Source organism: Podarcis bocagei (assembly GCF_964188305.1).
Source record: "Podarcis bocagei genome assembly, chromosome: 2".
NCBI classification, from domain to species: Eukaryota; Metazoa; Chordata; class Lepidosauria; order Squamata; family Lacertidae; genus Podarcis; species Podarcis bocagei.
The window spans coordinates 100107758-100124027 of NC_138126.1; the positions used below are offsets into that span (position 1 = coordinate 100107758).

Sequence of the window (16270 nt, forward strand, 5' to 3'; positions counted from 1 at the left end):
CCTGACCTTTAGCAGGCTCTTGTCTTGGGGGAACCCCTAGCAATACTTGTCACAATTGCAGAGCTCTTAAGGGAATTCCGAGAGGAATTGCAGGGGGGAAAAGAGGGTGGCGGAAAGCTGTTCCTATAAAAGAAAACCACATCTCATTTCCACCTCAGTATCACCTGATATTCCAGGGACGATGGTTGATGGAGATGTTTAATGACATAGAACAGGATAAGGAAAAGGCAAGGAACATACCCACAGCAGAATTAAATGAAACCATAAGCCTCTCATGTTCACGGCGCTATTCGGCTTGAGGCAGTAGATTACCTTGGAGTGTGCCAGCTTCCTGAAGGCAAGGAACTTCCCCTTTATTAATTTATTCAAACATTTCCATATTGAATAGCAAGATGTTTCACAGGATAAAATCAGTGCAGCGAAACAACAACATAGGAAAAAATACCAAAGATATCCAACATTTTCAATAGAATGGGCACTAAAAGAATTACACCTCATAATTATCCACAATGAAAGATGCTCTAGTTTTAGGTTTGTGCCTTTCCCTTTGTTTTGTGCGCTCTCTCTCTCACACACACCCACACATCTCTCTTCCATAACTAGCCTGGTTGTATACAGTCCCAATCTTCCATTATTTTGGCTTTAATGTATATTAGTTGTACGTGAAACATATGAATTAGCTGCAGTGGTTCCTAGGTCTGATTAGTGCTTACATTTCAAAATTTCCAAAAGGGCAAATCAAAGTTGCTCTTTGGTTCAGGCAAACTATAGATTGCCATGATGTCCAAACCAGGCAAATGATGGTTTGTGCAAACCATGGTGTTTGTGTGCAAACCATAAAATTTGCTTCCAAGCCAGGAAAGGGAAGCAATTCTGGTTTGAAGTGTGTTTTCAGTTCCAGAAGAAAATTACAGTACACATGATTCAGATGTTACAGCAAACTATGGTTTGATCAAATCAGACAGGAAGGAAATTTGAGCACATAAAGGCAGTTGTAAGAAACTGAGCCAAATTATAATGGATGTCTGTGTGTGTCTGTGTGTGTCTGTGTGTGTGTGTGTGTGTGTGTGTGTGTGTGTGTATATATATATATATATATATATATATATATATATGTATGTATGTATATATATATAAAACCAGCTCTATTATGGACATTTTCTTTCTTTCAATTCACACTCAAAATCAAGCAACATTTCTTGTTCTTGTTACATTTCCATGAATGCATGCATTTCCATTTTGGATCATTATCATTAGGCATTGTTAGAACACTTTTGATACCTTGACAAAAGTGTGAAGAACTTGGAAAAGCTCCCCCTTCCCTTTGTTGTGTGTTGCTTGGAACAAAATGTTGGAAATTCAGCTGAGGGTGGCAATGTGGCTGTTTCCCTCTGATGTGATTGGTGAAGCTCCTATTCAGTGTAGTGTGTGAGAGAGGAATCTCAGAGCCAGTAGCCAAATATGGCCCTCTAGGTTTCTCTGTCTGGCCCTTGGCACTCTCCCCAGGCCATAACCTTCACCAGCCCTAGCTTGCACCATCCTTGGATTCCGCCCCCCCCCCCCCAGGTGGAATGCGTCCTTGAACTCTGATAATGAGGCAATAGTGGGTGGATCAAGAAATGTAATTTTTACTTTTGTACGGTAGGCTAGTTCCTGCACTCAAACACCCCTCTCTATCCTCCATGCAGGCAAGAAAAAGGCATCATCAGAGTTCAAGGACATATACCAGCCACGCAAAACCACTCATGGAAGGTGCCAAGTAAGGTTGGCAAGAGGTGTGGGAAGTGTCCTGAGGCAGAAGGGCTTAGAGGGCCACATTGCTTCCCCACCAGGCCTGAGGTACCTTCCCCGGCTATAGAAACTGATGCTGGCATGCAATGTGAATACTGGCCAGATCCTGATTATGCATAGTGGGGTAGCCCCACATTCCTGACCCTACTGCTATCTTGACGCAAAGACTGGTTGAGAATTGCCAGGGTGGGTGATGGTTGTTGGAGAAAACTAGATTTAGATATAGTGCGAACTTGGATAGGTTTGTGGAAGAGGAATTTGCAGTTTTGTTCAGCTCTTTAGATAATAATATATGGGAATATTTCTGGCTGTACTTTCAATCTTCAGCCCTGTTGTGGTATTTTGCGAACCCAAGATATTGAACTCTGGCAGCAAGAACAACAACAACCTGAGGATATCTTCCTACTATAAAATTGACAAAACTTTTTAGTAAATTCCTGCTGGGAGTTCTGATGATGACAGGTGGTGAGGAAGTGCTTTCCGCTGTAGGTTTGCACTGTGCCTGCATATGTAGTTTATATCTACAGCCACTTGTCCACTTTTCCTGTTTCAACGGGAAGCAAATGGGAGGTAAAGCTTGTCTGAGCTCTTGGTCTTGTTCCTTGGCAAGGAACGCTTCCAGAAAAACATCTAACAATCCCACTCTGGACAAAGCTGAAGTTCATCTTTCTTTCTTCACTTCGTTTTCTGTTATTCTCATCATAATTAATGCCATTTGGGTAGCTGAGCTATGCAAGAGCTTGAACTGTCTATGCTACGCCCTCTCTCTTTCTCTCTGTGTGTGTACACACACACACACACACACACACACACACACACACACACACACACACAGTTCAGTTACAACATGCTGCTTGTAATCTGCTTTAATCTCTTTCCTGGACTGGAAGGAAATGCCTGGCTTGCGGACGCATGGCTCTGCCAGACGTGTGGCTCTTGGCTGTATTGGAGGCAGAAGAATTACCCTGTTCCCTGCCCTGACCTTTGCTCAAAGTATGGCTTGGCTTTGGTTCCCTGAGGAAAGTGTTTACACAGGTCTGGCTCAAATGCTTTTTAATAAAGCCTTCAGCCCTTCTAAGGCATTGTCCTCTGATAAACCCAAGCATACATTCCGGGCAGGGCAGTGGTGGGGGAATGCGAGAGAACTGACCCCTCTTCAGTTTCTGCACCAAAACACTATGAACTTTGCTGCAGGACTGAAAATGAGTTTCAGGTCAGCTGAAACTACAAGTTTCATGTGTAGTCTGAAATGCCATCCTGATGTATTCGCAGTTGGTGTGTGTGATACTTCTTTGCCAGGCTGGTTATATATATATATATATATATATATATATATATATATATATACCCCAAAACATTCATTGGATCAGCATTCAAATTCAGCATCAATATGGAGATGGTCAGAGGGGTTAGTGTGCTGTAGTGCTAGGAGTTCCAGACTAGGAACTTTTTTTCATATGTGGTGGGCATGTAAAAAGGTTAAAGAGTACTGGGAAATGATTTATAATGAGATGAAAAAAAATGTTTAAAACAACTTTGCCTAAAAGACCGGAGGCATTTTTACTAGGAATCATTCAGACAGCGGTTCCCAGGTGCCAGAAAAACTTATTTATGCAGGCAACAATGGCGACCCGAGTTTTGTTAGCCCAAAAATGGGAAGTGAGGGAGGTCCCAGGTAAGGAGGATTGGCAGGTTAAGATGATAGAATACGCAGAACTAGCTGGCCTAACGTATAGAATAAAAGAGCAAGAAGAACATGTATTTAAAGCGAAGTGGATTTTTAATTTTTTTGCTGAGTATTATATGGAAAATAATTGCACACAGTTGAAAACGCTGGCAGCATTAAAGTAAATTCAACCATATGATAAACACTTGAGTGATGTAAGATAGGAGAACTGAATAAAATGGCTATAGTAAAATATGCAGGGATGGTGGATAATGAACCATAGAAGGGGAAAGAGGGAAGTCATTGAATGTATGGTACTATGTAAGATGTATATTTTGAGATGTGAAATTGAAAAATTAATAACAACTATAAAAAAGGAGTTCCAGACTAGGACCGGAGGACACCAGGTTCAAATCCCCACCCAACCATTATGCTCACTGGGTGACCTTGGGTCCATTTCTTTTAGCCTAACTAACCCCATAGGATTGTTATGCATATAACACGGAGCAGGAGAGCCATGTACATTACCTTGGACTTCTTGGGAGAAAGGAGGGGGTGTGCATGCAATAAATTAATAAAGTAATATAACATCATGAGGCTGCTTGTGCATCTGAAATGGGAGCAGCTGTGGCTTTTTCTTTTCTCTCTGCTTCTCCATGAAAATCAAATGGAAATGCGTTTGGCTTCCACAGTGCCAGGATGAAAAAGATGGAACACATCACCACTTGTGATTCTTATTAATTATAAATTACTAACTCCAGATGTCGTTGTTATCATACATTACATTCATGATCATTTGTGCTCATGATGGTATCAGGGTGGTTATACACAATCTCACGTCCTACACTGTTTGCACCGGCAATAGTTATTTTGGGGGGAGGCATACCTTTATACTTCTTCAAGTCCAGTCAGTGCATGTCCTGTAACATCCTCTTTGAAATCCCCAAAAGGTTTTATGTTGTATTTTTTTCAGGGAGGGGTTGTTGTTGTTGTTCCACTTTTATTGTCCTGTAGTGCAAGAGTTGCTCCTCCAAATTGCAATAACGCGATAGCATTGAGGAAGCAATGCAAAACCACTTATTGAAAGAAATGGTGTGGGGACAGCCCACTACAAATCCACCATGAATGCACTATTATGGTGTCAAAAGCATGTTGCAAAAGACTCAAACTGTTCTGGAGAGATGCTAAATGTCAAAAGAAATTTGGCTGGTAGATAGTGCCAAAAACAAACAAAACAACAACACCCCACCTGAAAATTGACTGAGAAATCAGCTTTAAAATCATGACTTTATGGTACTACGGAGCTCATAACAGCCTTTTGATTTTCCAGTAGAGTAATAGTTATTGTTGCAAATATATTCTGTTTTGTTAGATAGGTGTCTTCTTGCCTATCTGTGATTTCAAATCCACAGCAAAGGTGGGTTTTCATGTCATGGAAGTTCTCATGTTCTCCTGACTTAGAAAAGGAACCTGGATAATGAGAAGGAAGCTGCCTTTGACTGACAGTAAGCTCAGACAAACTTGGGGGTTCTTTAAAGCTGATTTCCTTCCAACTCTTAAGAAATATTTTGCAAAGACCTTTTAATAGTCTATTTCCTTGCGCAATATAGCATGCATCTAAACTATTTGCATTATCAAAAGTTCAGATCCATGGCTGTGCTGTTTACATGGGACGACATTGCCACGAGCCAGTAACTCTGTGGAATTTTAGCAACGAAAAGCAGGTTTTTTTGTTTTAAAATTAGTTACAGTATCACAACCTGACTCAGAAACTTGCTTTGGGCCAAACAAGTACCTTAATGATCAAGTGTGTGTGTGATGTTATGCTTATAGCTAAAATGATTAGATAATGGTTTGAAACTGCTTTCAGATTATGTGCAAAGCATTTTGAGATAGTAAGTGACTTTACATGTAGCATGACCAGGTGCCTGTTCATGCAGCAGGGATTATCCTTTCTTTCCTCCCCCTGTAGTCCCCTGCCACCCCCCCCCCAAAAAAAAATTTAGGAGGCTTGTGGGACCCTCTGGAAAAAGCTCACTTTGTCTGGATTTCCCTCTGGCTTTGGCTCTCTCCCTCCGGCACTGATGGCAGTTCCCTGACACACACGCTTGTTAAACCACAATAAATAAACAGAAGTTTATGTTCCAATTTAACCCTGACTGGACTCAGTATTGTACCAGCTAGGGCCTGGGTGGTGGCAGCGAGAAATAAAGTGGTGGCACAGGGATCAATAGATGGTGAAACATCTGGGGACCCTGTGTGATTGCCACACATGCTTGGAACCTTGTGGGGGTGGGGAGGAGCTTAGGGGAGTGATATGAAGTGGAGAAGCCCACTTCGCCTGCTACTTCTCTGCTCCCAATTGCCCCTCACAAAGTGGATTTTCCTTAAACACTAGGTCGCTGGAGGACTGTTCCATGCATTTACATACAGCATGCAGATAGGCCCAACAGCAAATGGAAAAACAGACCAGAGTATAGCAGTCCAGACAGTAGAGTCAATGCAATTACTGTATTACACCCTGCTTATCAGTTGTTCTCTCCCCTGGAGTTTTTATTGCTAGGCACATTTATATTAAAAATAAACACAAGCCAAGATATAATCCTGGGTTCACCAAGGACCTTATCCCACTTCTCCCCCCTGGAAACAATTCACTGCTTGCAACTGGGACTGAAACATGGAAATATACTGCTTGAAGAATCATGCTCTCACATTGCCTGCACACTGGCCATTTCACCAGCTCTGAATTAACTACTATGCTAGGAACTACATGGACTAAGGCCTCATATAGCCTGAGGTCCTTGGGCAGAAGGAAAACTTAGAATATTCATAGTTTGGCCAACATGGAGAAACAAATGTTCTATGTATCAGAGAAGGTTCTTTGGGTAGAGGAAGATGAGATAGGCAGGATGAAACAGGGTACTGGGTAGGAAATAATAATAATAATAATAATAATAATAATAATAATAATAATAATATACCCCGCCCATCTGGCTGGGCTTCCCCAGCCACTCTAGGCGGCTTCCAAGAAAAGTAATGCATCAAACATTAAACACTTCCCTAAACAAGGCTGCTTTCAGAGGTTTTCTAAAAGTCTGGTAGTTGTTCTCTTTGGCATCTGGTGGGAGGGCGTTCCACAGGGCGGGCGCCACTACCGAGAAGGCCCTCTGCCTGGTTGCCTGTAACTTGGCTTCTCGCAGTGAGGGAACCACCAGAAGGCCCTCGGTGCTGGACCTCAGTGTCCGGGTAGAACGATGGGGGTGGAGACGCTCCTTCAGGTATACTGGACTGAGGCCGTTTAGGGCTTTAAAGGTCAGCACCAACACTTTGAATTGTGCTCGGAAGCGTACTGGGAGCCAATGTAGTATAGTGGTTGCTTCACATTTTCTGTCCCTGAGCAGAAATCCCAGCTTAGCTAGCGAGGCTGATGGGTTTTGTTCGTTAAGGTGGAATTATTTGGCCGTGTGTGATATGTGGCACACCGGGATCATTTCATTAAATTGTTCTTGAAGTGCATGGCCAAATTTAGCGTGGGGCACCTTATTAACTGTTCCATCTCTCGACTTGTCATGAGCGGATGATGGAGTAGATCCGGGAATGTGCGGTGGGTAAGATTGGATCATGGTCTTCAGGTCCGTTGCAGTCCTATGATTCCAATAGCAATGCCCGCCCCCCCTTCCAGGAATGCATTCTGCTGTTCTCTGCTGCCACTCTTGAGTGGTGGCTGGGAGTGGGGAGGGTCATCATTGCTATCTGCCATTCACTCAAGGCAAGTGAAGAAAGGTGGGAAGCCCAGTTCTGTTGGAATATCATTGCAGCTGCCTATTATTTATGCAAACAGCACTAGTAGTCTGTGTTCACCAGTGACCATGCCATTGGTTTATGCCAGCTTTCCCCAGCTCGGTGCCCTCCAGATGTTGCTGAACTATAATCTCTTACCATTGTTCATACTGGCTGGAGCTGATGGGGTGCTGGGAAAGGATGGCTTGTGTAAGTAAGCCATCCTGGACAGCTGTGCATTTTCTGTGCAAACCAATTCCATCCACTGCTGCCCTTCCCTCCTCTACAGCATTGGTAGTAGCTAATAGGTATGGACCCCGCAGCTGTTTGGGTGAAGGGCAAGAACCAGGATATAAACCATTCCAGTGGGCAGAATGGAGCAAATGATTTCACAAACGCTTTATTAATTATATATGTATTTTCTGGTTGTTAGCTGCTTTCAGGGGATAAAAATGCAATAAAGGGTGGGGGGGCTACATTTTTCCACACCCTTCACTGTATGTAGATGCTGATAAACTATAAAGCAGAGGCATAAGACCCCGGGGTGTAGCTGAGCAGAGGGACCCATATCCTTTAATCTGGCCCTGATCCAAACCATACCAGAAAAGAAATTATTCAGTTTCTCCGAGAAAAAATATATCCAGGGAAATATATATAAAATAACTCCCCGAGGCCGCTTGTTTCCTTGGCCAACTGTTCTTACAAAGTTGCAGCTTAAACCCGTTGATTTCTGTCCTTCCCTGAGGTATCCTCTATCTTCTTTATAGCAGCCTTTTAAACATGTGAAAACTGTTAATCCTTTTTTCCTCCAGGCTTAATGTACCCAGTTTCTTTCTGGTCCACGCTCATTTTTCTTGCATTCAAAACACTTCAACATCTTTGTTGCTCCCCTTTGAATCCTCTCCAATTTGTCCACATCCTCCTTAAAAATCTGGCAAAGGGAGCCGAACATAATACTTCTTCGGCTTAGCCTTAAGTGGTGCCAAGTGGAGCAATGCTATTCCTTCCTCTGTTCTGGATAGAATGCTTCTCCCACCTCCCCCCCCCTTTTTTAATTTTTTGGCTAATGCAGCTCAAAATGGCATTTTGGTATTGTGGACGGATGGGAGGGGTGGGGGTAGGGGGAGCACATTATTGCTGATTCATGTTCGGCCTGTGATCTACTATAACCACACACACACACACACACACACACATCTGGCTATTTGTGCTTTGTTTTCTGAAATAAGAGATGCCATGGCTCAGGCCTGCCCCTCCCTATTTGATTAATGTGGTGCCATTTATTATGACAGGAAGGTTCATTTGTGCCAAACCTTGGGGTCACTTTCCCTCCAGAGGCAGCCTGTCTCTGGTTACCAGCTGCTAGGCTTCCCATGGACATCTGGAGGACCACTGTGAGAACAGGATCCTGGGCTAGATAGGCCACACTGATCCAGCTGGGCTTTTCTTCTGTTCAAAACTCACCCACTCCTTGTTATTACAGTGGGAAGTGGTGGGACATGAATTTAGGGGGGGGGATTTATTTTTAAGAAATTATTATTAGGCATATTTATATTCTGCACTTCTGTTGAGAGCTCATGAGAGCTCAGAACAGCTGAGTTACAACACAGCACAAAAACGATTCACCAAAAGATTGACAAGTAAACCCAATTTAATGATATTTTATTGAGGATTTTTGTTCATGGTACAGGAGTCCAACTCTATGAGAATGGTATTTAGAGTTCACAATGATACCTAACACCTTAGGCATGCACTTCTTCCTTCAAAGCCTCCTAGAGGTATGTTTTTTTAAAAAAAAAAAAATCTTAACACATCTATATCTCAACGTGTTCAGCAATGTAAAGTGGCTATTGTGCTATTGGATGGCCTCAGTGGTGCAGCGCATGCTTTGCACCGAGATAGTCACAGGTTTAGTCCAGGGGTCAGCAAACCTTTTCAGCAGGGGGCCGGTCCACTGTCCCTCAGAACTTGTGGGGGGCCGGACTATATTTTTTTTTTTGGGGGGGGGAATGAACGAATTCCTATGCCCCACAAATAACCCAGTGATGCATTTTAAATAAAAGCACACATTCTACTCATGTAAAAACACCAGGCAGACCCCATAAATAACCCAGAGATGCATTTTAAATAAAAGGGCACATTCTACTCATGTAAAACATGCTGATTCCTGGACCACCCGCAGGCTGTATTTAGAAGGTGATTAGGCCGGATCCAGCCCCCGGGCCTTAGTTTGCCTACCCATGGGTTTAGTCCCTAGCATCCCCAGTTAGCATCAGGAAGGTGAGCTGGGAAGGATCCACATCCAAGACTCTGAAATGCTACCAGTCAGTATAGATAATACCGGACAACTTCATGCAGAGTTTTCACCTGTGAGGATCATTTACAAGCTTCAGTGCCCTGGATAGATGATGTTTTGTTCCACCCTGTTCACTCTGACTGGGGTCCACTAGACCTCAATGCTGTTTCAACAAATTAAAACACACATATGCACACACCTCTGTGCATGCAATCTTACACACTCCGTACGAAAGAGAAGCAATGGAATGCCACGGAATAATAGACTTCTTTGTTGTAGGAGAACACATGGAATATGAAGTGGTAGAAGCTGGGCTTTGTGTGCTACATTATTTTATGTCCTTTTGAGGTCAATTATAGACGATCAATCCCAGTATGAATTGCTTACTGTTGTCGTGCGCTATTCCTCTTTCATTTAGCTGTAACACACGTTGGGTGGCTAACACACATTTAAGGGGTCCTGGTTAACACTCCTCAGCTGCAAAGTGGTAAGGGACAATTTGTAGGTGTGCCATTCCCAGTCTTCTGGGCAGGATAGTAGTCTAGCTCAGTGTTCCCCAACCTTGGGTCTCCAGCTGTTTTCGGACTGCAATTCCCATCATCCCTGACCACTGGTCTTGTTAGCAAGGGATGATGGGAGTTGTAGTCCAAAAACAGCTGGAGACCCAAGGTTGGGGAACACTGGTCTAGCTGAACTAGTGAGTGTAAATACTGAGCAGCTGAACAATGACCAAGACGGGAGCTGTCCAGCAGTGTGTTAGCTGGGTTATCAAGCACCATTGTTCTCCAAAGCACTTTGAATGCTTTCAAGTCTAAAGCAGGGATGGGAAAATCTGTGGCCTCCAGGTCTACAAGTCTCAGCAACCGCAGCCAGCCTGTTTAATGCTCATGAATTATGGGAGTTGTAGTCTAACAACATCTGGAGAGCCACAGGTTCCCCAGTCCTGCTGTAAAACACCATAGAAACAGTGGCAAAGCCATACAGCCAATGGTATTTACCCAGTTTCATTCCCAATGTCATGAAGTGAATAAGGCAGCCTTCTCTAACCTAGTGCCCTCCAGATGTTGTGAGGAAAATGGCCATCAGTGGCTATTAACCGCAGTCAGAGGCAGTATGGCTCTGATTGCTATTTGCTGGGAATGGCAAACCGTCTTGTTGTGCTAAGGTTCTGCTTGCAGGTTTCCAACAGGCATCATGATGGCCTCTGGAAGAGCCGGATGCTGAACTAGAGAGATCTTGGACCTGATCTAGCAGGGCTGCTTTTATCTTCTAAGGTTGAGTCTCTTGGAAGAATCCATCTAATTCAGCTGAACTCCCTCTCTCCCAATCAGCTGGCTGCAGTCTCATCTAAGCTGCAATTTAAACCAGTTTTCAATAGCCAGACTTTCTTCCAAGGGACCTTGAGAACAGGACCTTTCGTGGAGATGCTGGAAACTTTGCTAGAAACTTGTAGCTATCTCACAGAGCGGCCATTCCCAGGGTTTCTTGAGGTAACCATTTATGCATTGCCAAAGAAGAGGAGATGCATCACCAAACCAAAGGACACAGATTTACATGAAATTTGCATGAGCTAATTTTATATGTATGGGTGTACAGTTAGAAATAATTACTGTAATGTAAAAAGAATAGAGGTTCAGCGGGCTGGATTCAATTAAAAAGCTGCACTAGTGGAAGGCAAGACTAGATAGGCTAGCACAATAGGGCTTTACCCCTCCCCTCCCTGTGCCCCTACACCCCAAATCAAGTCAGTAAGGTGGGAGAACAACAGAACAGAGTGGTGGGAGAGGAGATGGTTCCATCTAGCTGGCAGAAATTCTTGCACAGACAAAGCAATTGCATTAGCATGATGCTGGATTCAACTCATAGCTGCCAACCTTCCGTTTTTTTGCGGAAAATTCCCTTATTCCAGCACCGTTTCCCGCTGCTTCCCACTGCTATCCCGGATTGTTAGATATCCCATAGACTGTCCCCAGGACAGGTGAGGCTGCTGATCCCTTATTTTCAAATCTGAAAGTTGACACCTATGATTGCACTCAATGTATCTAACCAGGTAACCTGTGTGGCTGTTCACTCCTCTCTCCAGAAGTTGCCTTGGTTGGGCAACTTCATAGCCCCTGCTATCCTTTCTCGTGGTTCTTTATCTTTAAGCCAGGCTTAGATCTGTCAGCCTTTCAAACTGTGGGCTGTCCTCTGTACAGTAGGGCAGCTGGCCACTCTAGCAGAAACCCTAGCCATTCATCTGATTTATGTTTGTAACGTACACATGCCTGAACATCTATTGCTCCCTGCGCCACCATGTTCTCCTTCACTCTTGCTTTCACTCTCGTTATTAACTGCACCTGATTTCCATAAGTCATTATATAATCTAGGGCTGGGAAATGTCGTCCCCCCCCCCCAATATATCATCCTTGACCGTGAGCCATGCTGGCTGGGTCTGATGAGAGCTGGAGCTCAACATCTGGAGCTACAGAGGCTCCCTGTCCCTGGCATGGTCCCTCCATATATCTCATGATCAAATATTGTTTTCATAATCTAGCGCCATTTGCCTTCTTCCTCGTCCTGTGCTGTATTGTTGTCTTCACTACAGGCAGCATTGCATCCTTAACTATCCCAAGGGATTTTCATGAAGGTTTTTATTTCTAAAAGCTAATAAGTTGCAGCCTGATTACCTAAATGTGGAAAATGTTTCGCTGGGCCCAGAAAGGGGTTTCTGAGATGCTCATAGGCCTGAATTGCCCAGGATATGCTTTCAGGCTTGCCTATTTATAGAAACAATCATCATCTTAATGTCTTGGTTTGCTCCCATCTAGAGCTGGTGTCACAGTGCCAGCCTGTGAAAAGGAAACCCATCTTTTTTACCGTCCGCAAGAGACAACCTCTCTGGTTCTCCATATCTGATACCCCAACTCTGGCTGTAGCCACAAAGCCACCCATTAGTCTTCTAACATTTGCTGTTGCAAGGGTTGCCACCTTTAAGTGAGCTTCTCACAGAAGCTCGGCACATAGAAATATGCCATTTCCATCTCCATTCCAAGAAAAGCTTCGCCTGCTTAATGTCTTGCATACCTAGCTGCTGTTAAAGCCACAGGAGGAGAAAGGTCAGTGGAAGAAGTGGCAACTCTCTCTGTGGCAAGGAAAATAGCGAGCACATTTGTGTGCTTAAATGGCTGGCAAACCAATGAGAAAGCACCCTTTTTTTAAAAAAAGGACATACCGTATTTTTCGCTCTACAAGACACACTTTCCCCCTCCTAAAAAGTAAGGGGAAATGTGTGTGCGTCTTATGGAGCGAATGCAGGCTGCGCAGCTATCCCAGAAGCCAGAACAGCGAGAGGGATCGCTGTGCAGCGCTCCCTCTCGTTCTTCTAGCTTCTGGGTTAGCGAGGCGCAGCCTCTTCAGGGCAGCGGGGAGCCTTCATCCCACTGCCCTGAAGAGGCTGTGCAGCTATCCCAGAAGCCAGAACAGCGAGAGGGATCACTGCACTCCCTCTCGTTGTTCTAGCTTCTGGCTTAGCTGCGCTCTGTCCCTTCCCCCACCTCCCGCAAAAGCCCCCAAGAGCCACGCTCCCTTTAAAGAGCCTGGGGTGCATAGAGGCTCTGCTCAGCGCTCCCTTCAAAAAATATTTTTTTTCTTGCATTCCCCCTCTAAAAACTAGGTGCGTATTAAGGTCAGGTGCGTCTTATGGAGCGAAAAATATGGTAATTTAAAACTGAGTTTTAAATCCAAGGAACGTTTGGAGCTGGGAATACATTTACTATTATCTTGACCTAAGCTTGGTAGGGAATCCAGCAACCACACAGAAACGCAACCAGCATGTGTTTCAATGTCATCCTGGTCATAGTTGGGTTGTTTGCTGATTTCAGCAAGACTTAAGCACCCCAACTGCTGCTGTGCAGGAACTCAGCCTAATGCATCGTCATTTCTAATTGCCTTTTCACTCTGGAAGACAGCTCTCACTGTATTGTGTGACAGATCTCATTTCATTGTTCCGTGTTTAGTCTTGATGTTTGTGCTTTGCAAAGTTGAGCTTGTCTCCCTTCGTTTTGTTGCTGTTTATGTATAATTTAAGGCATTTTTAGTTGTCTTGTAATTGAGTTTCATGTGTCCCAGACTTATGCATCAAGAAGAAAATATCAATATTTAACATCCTCCACTGGTAATGAAGATTTGCATTTACTTCATTTTGGTTCCTGGCATATGAATATTCTGCACCACAGCTCCCTGGGTATTAAATTCATCCCCTGTTATGCAATACAATGTTAATGACAGGCAGGAAGCCAGATCTCTTAAAATGGTTAATGCTATTAACTCTTCTTAGTTGGTAGGGGAGCAGGGGAGAAACACATGCAGTTTATGAACAGGCAGGTATTCAGCTGCTGAATGCCTGAAAAACACAACTCCTTGGGGGCTTAGCTAATTGAGAATGTCCTCCTGCAGAGCTGCAACCGGGGAGGTGGGCCACATGAGTGGCGTTAACAGAGATTCAGGATGATTCCCCAGTTAGATCCCTATACACATGTCTGAATACCCATGCATAGGATTGGACTGACCTCCACCTGTTTTTTTGCTGTCCATGGGAATCATCTTACACTAATATGTATGTGTGTGTGGACTGCTTTTATGGTAAGTAATAGTTACTGGAAGCAGTCTGCATGTGCAACCACATTCTAATGGATGTGCTGCCCAGGGGAGGAGGGAGGGGAAGTATCACATTTTCCCAGGGTTTTAAAAATATTGTGGTTTGAAAGCTCAGAAAATGCAGAGTCCCTGCAACACAACCACAACCACCAAGTCAGGCATATGGATGGTGCATAGTTCAATAGACTGTCAGTGATCAAACAACTGATCCATGTGGGAAAGAGCCCTTGGTCTGGTGGTGGTGGTGGCTGTTTTTGCACAGAGACAAATAGTTGCAGATTTTATTCCAAAAGCTGGTGGAGAAATATGCATCTTTGTATAAACGCAACACAACAATAGTTCAAAAGAACATCTGGCAGCTGTGAGCAACGCAAGGGAGAAACAGAGCAAGGGAGCCGAGTTGAGGGCTCTTTGTAGCTGAGCTGGCAGGGCACAAAGCAGCGAATAAAGAAATAAACAAGGCCGGCAAGGAAAGGGTGTGCGGGTCACACCTGCAACATACATCTAAAGCATTCCAATAGCACTTTAGCAGCCACACCTTCATGCAAAGAATCCTGGGAACTGAAGTTTGCTAAGGATGCTCAGAGTTCTTGGTTTGCTAACTGTAATTAAGAAATGACAGTTCCTGGGACTCTTTGGGTGAAAGCCATGGCTGTTTGAGTAGTATAAAAAGGTAAAGGGACCCCTGACCATTAGGTCCAGTTGTGGCCGACTCTGGGGTTGTGGTGCTCATCTCGCTTTATTGGCCGAGGGAGCCAGCGTACAGCTTCCGGGTCATGTGGCCAGCATGACTAAGCCACTTCTGGCGAACCAGAGCAGCGCACGGAAACGCCGTTTACCTTTCCGCCGGAGCGGTACCTATTTATCTCCTTGCACTTTGACGTGCTTTCGAACTGCTAGGTTGGCAGGAGCTGGGACTGAACAACGGGAGCTCACCCCGTCACAAGGATTCGAACCACCGACCTTCTGATCGTCAAGTCCTAGGCTCTGTGGTTTAACCTACAGTGCCACCCGCATCCCTGTTTGAGTTGTATAAGAGTGCTTTAATTGTGTGGAACTGAGGTGACTGAACTCTCCACCTGTCACCAGCCTGGCAGAAAGTGGGGAAAGCAGGAGAGCCCCCCCTCCCCGGGCTATGTTGTGCACAGGGCCCAGCCCTACCTTTATGCAGACATTAGGTGGTGGGTGCTAGGGGCGGAAAGCAGTGTCAAAGTGTTGGAGGAGAGAGATGTCATACAGCTAGTTGTGTGCCCCCAGAGCTCACCGACTGCTGCCCTCAAGTACGGAAGAGGGCACTGCCCCTTTGCCAACATTGAGATAAGGTTCTACTGTCAGTCTGGTCAGCTTCTGCACATGGGACAGCACCATCTTATCCTATATCTCAGGTAGCAAAAGGATTTGGCCAGCTCTGGCAGTGCAGACTGCCCCAGCATACCATGTGCAGTTCTGGGATTGTCAACTGGTCCAAACGGGGGGGGGGGGGGGATTGTTTATGGCAGGTAGACTTTATAAGGGTCTGAAAAGTGTCCAGTGAACTAGTAAACATTAGACTTATTGACCGCCTAGCCCGACAGAACCTTAGCTCCAAAACCAAAGTGCACTTTCCCATAGAAAGTAATGCAAAATGGATTAATCTGTTCTAGACTTTTAAGAACAACCCCTAAAACAGCAATTTAACATGAATTTTACTATCTCATGAGACCGTTGATCCATAAAATGAAAGCAATAAACAATGTGCTGCAGTCACACAATCAATCAATCAATCAATCAGTAGCTGAACTGGGTTCCACACAGTCACAAAAACAAAACAAAAAAGCAGCAAAAACAAAAAATGCAAAATAAATAGCAAAAACAGACAGACCTCAGTGTAACACTCAAAACTGAGCGTGTTTGGCTTCCAAAAAATGTTTGCAAACTGGAACACTTTCTTACGGGTTTGCAGTGTTTGTTTCCAAGTTGTTTGAGTACCAAGGCATTTGGGAACCAAGGTACCACTGTATTGTTGAAAGCAAAAGTTGTTGACTCTCTTGGACAGCCTGTGTCTGCCATTGAAAGGGAATGTTCTGCTCTCTGCCACCATTGATCTCCAGGAAGACACA

The 16270-nt window shown here is 44.4% G+C and overlaps 1 protein-coding gene across 3 annotated transcripts in view; it reads left to right on the plus strand.

Moving 5' to 3' along the window:
- Window positions 1-16270, plus strand: part of LOC308581895 (uncharacterized protein) — a 102960-nt gene that overhangs the window by 46594 nt on the left and 40096 nt on the right. The window lies entirely within an intron of this gene.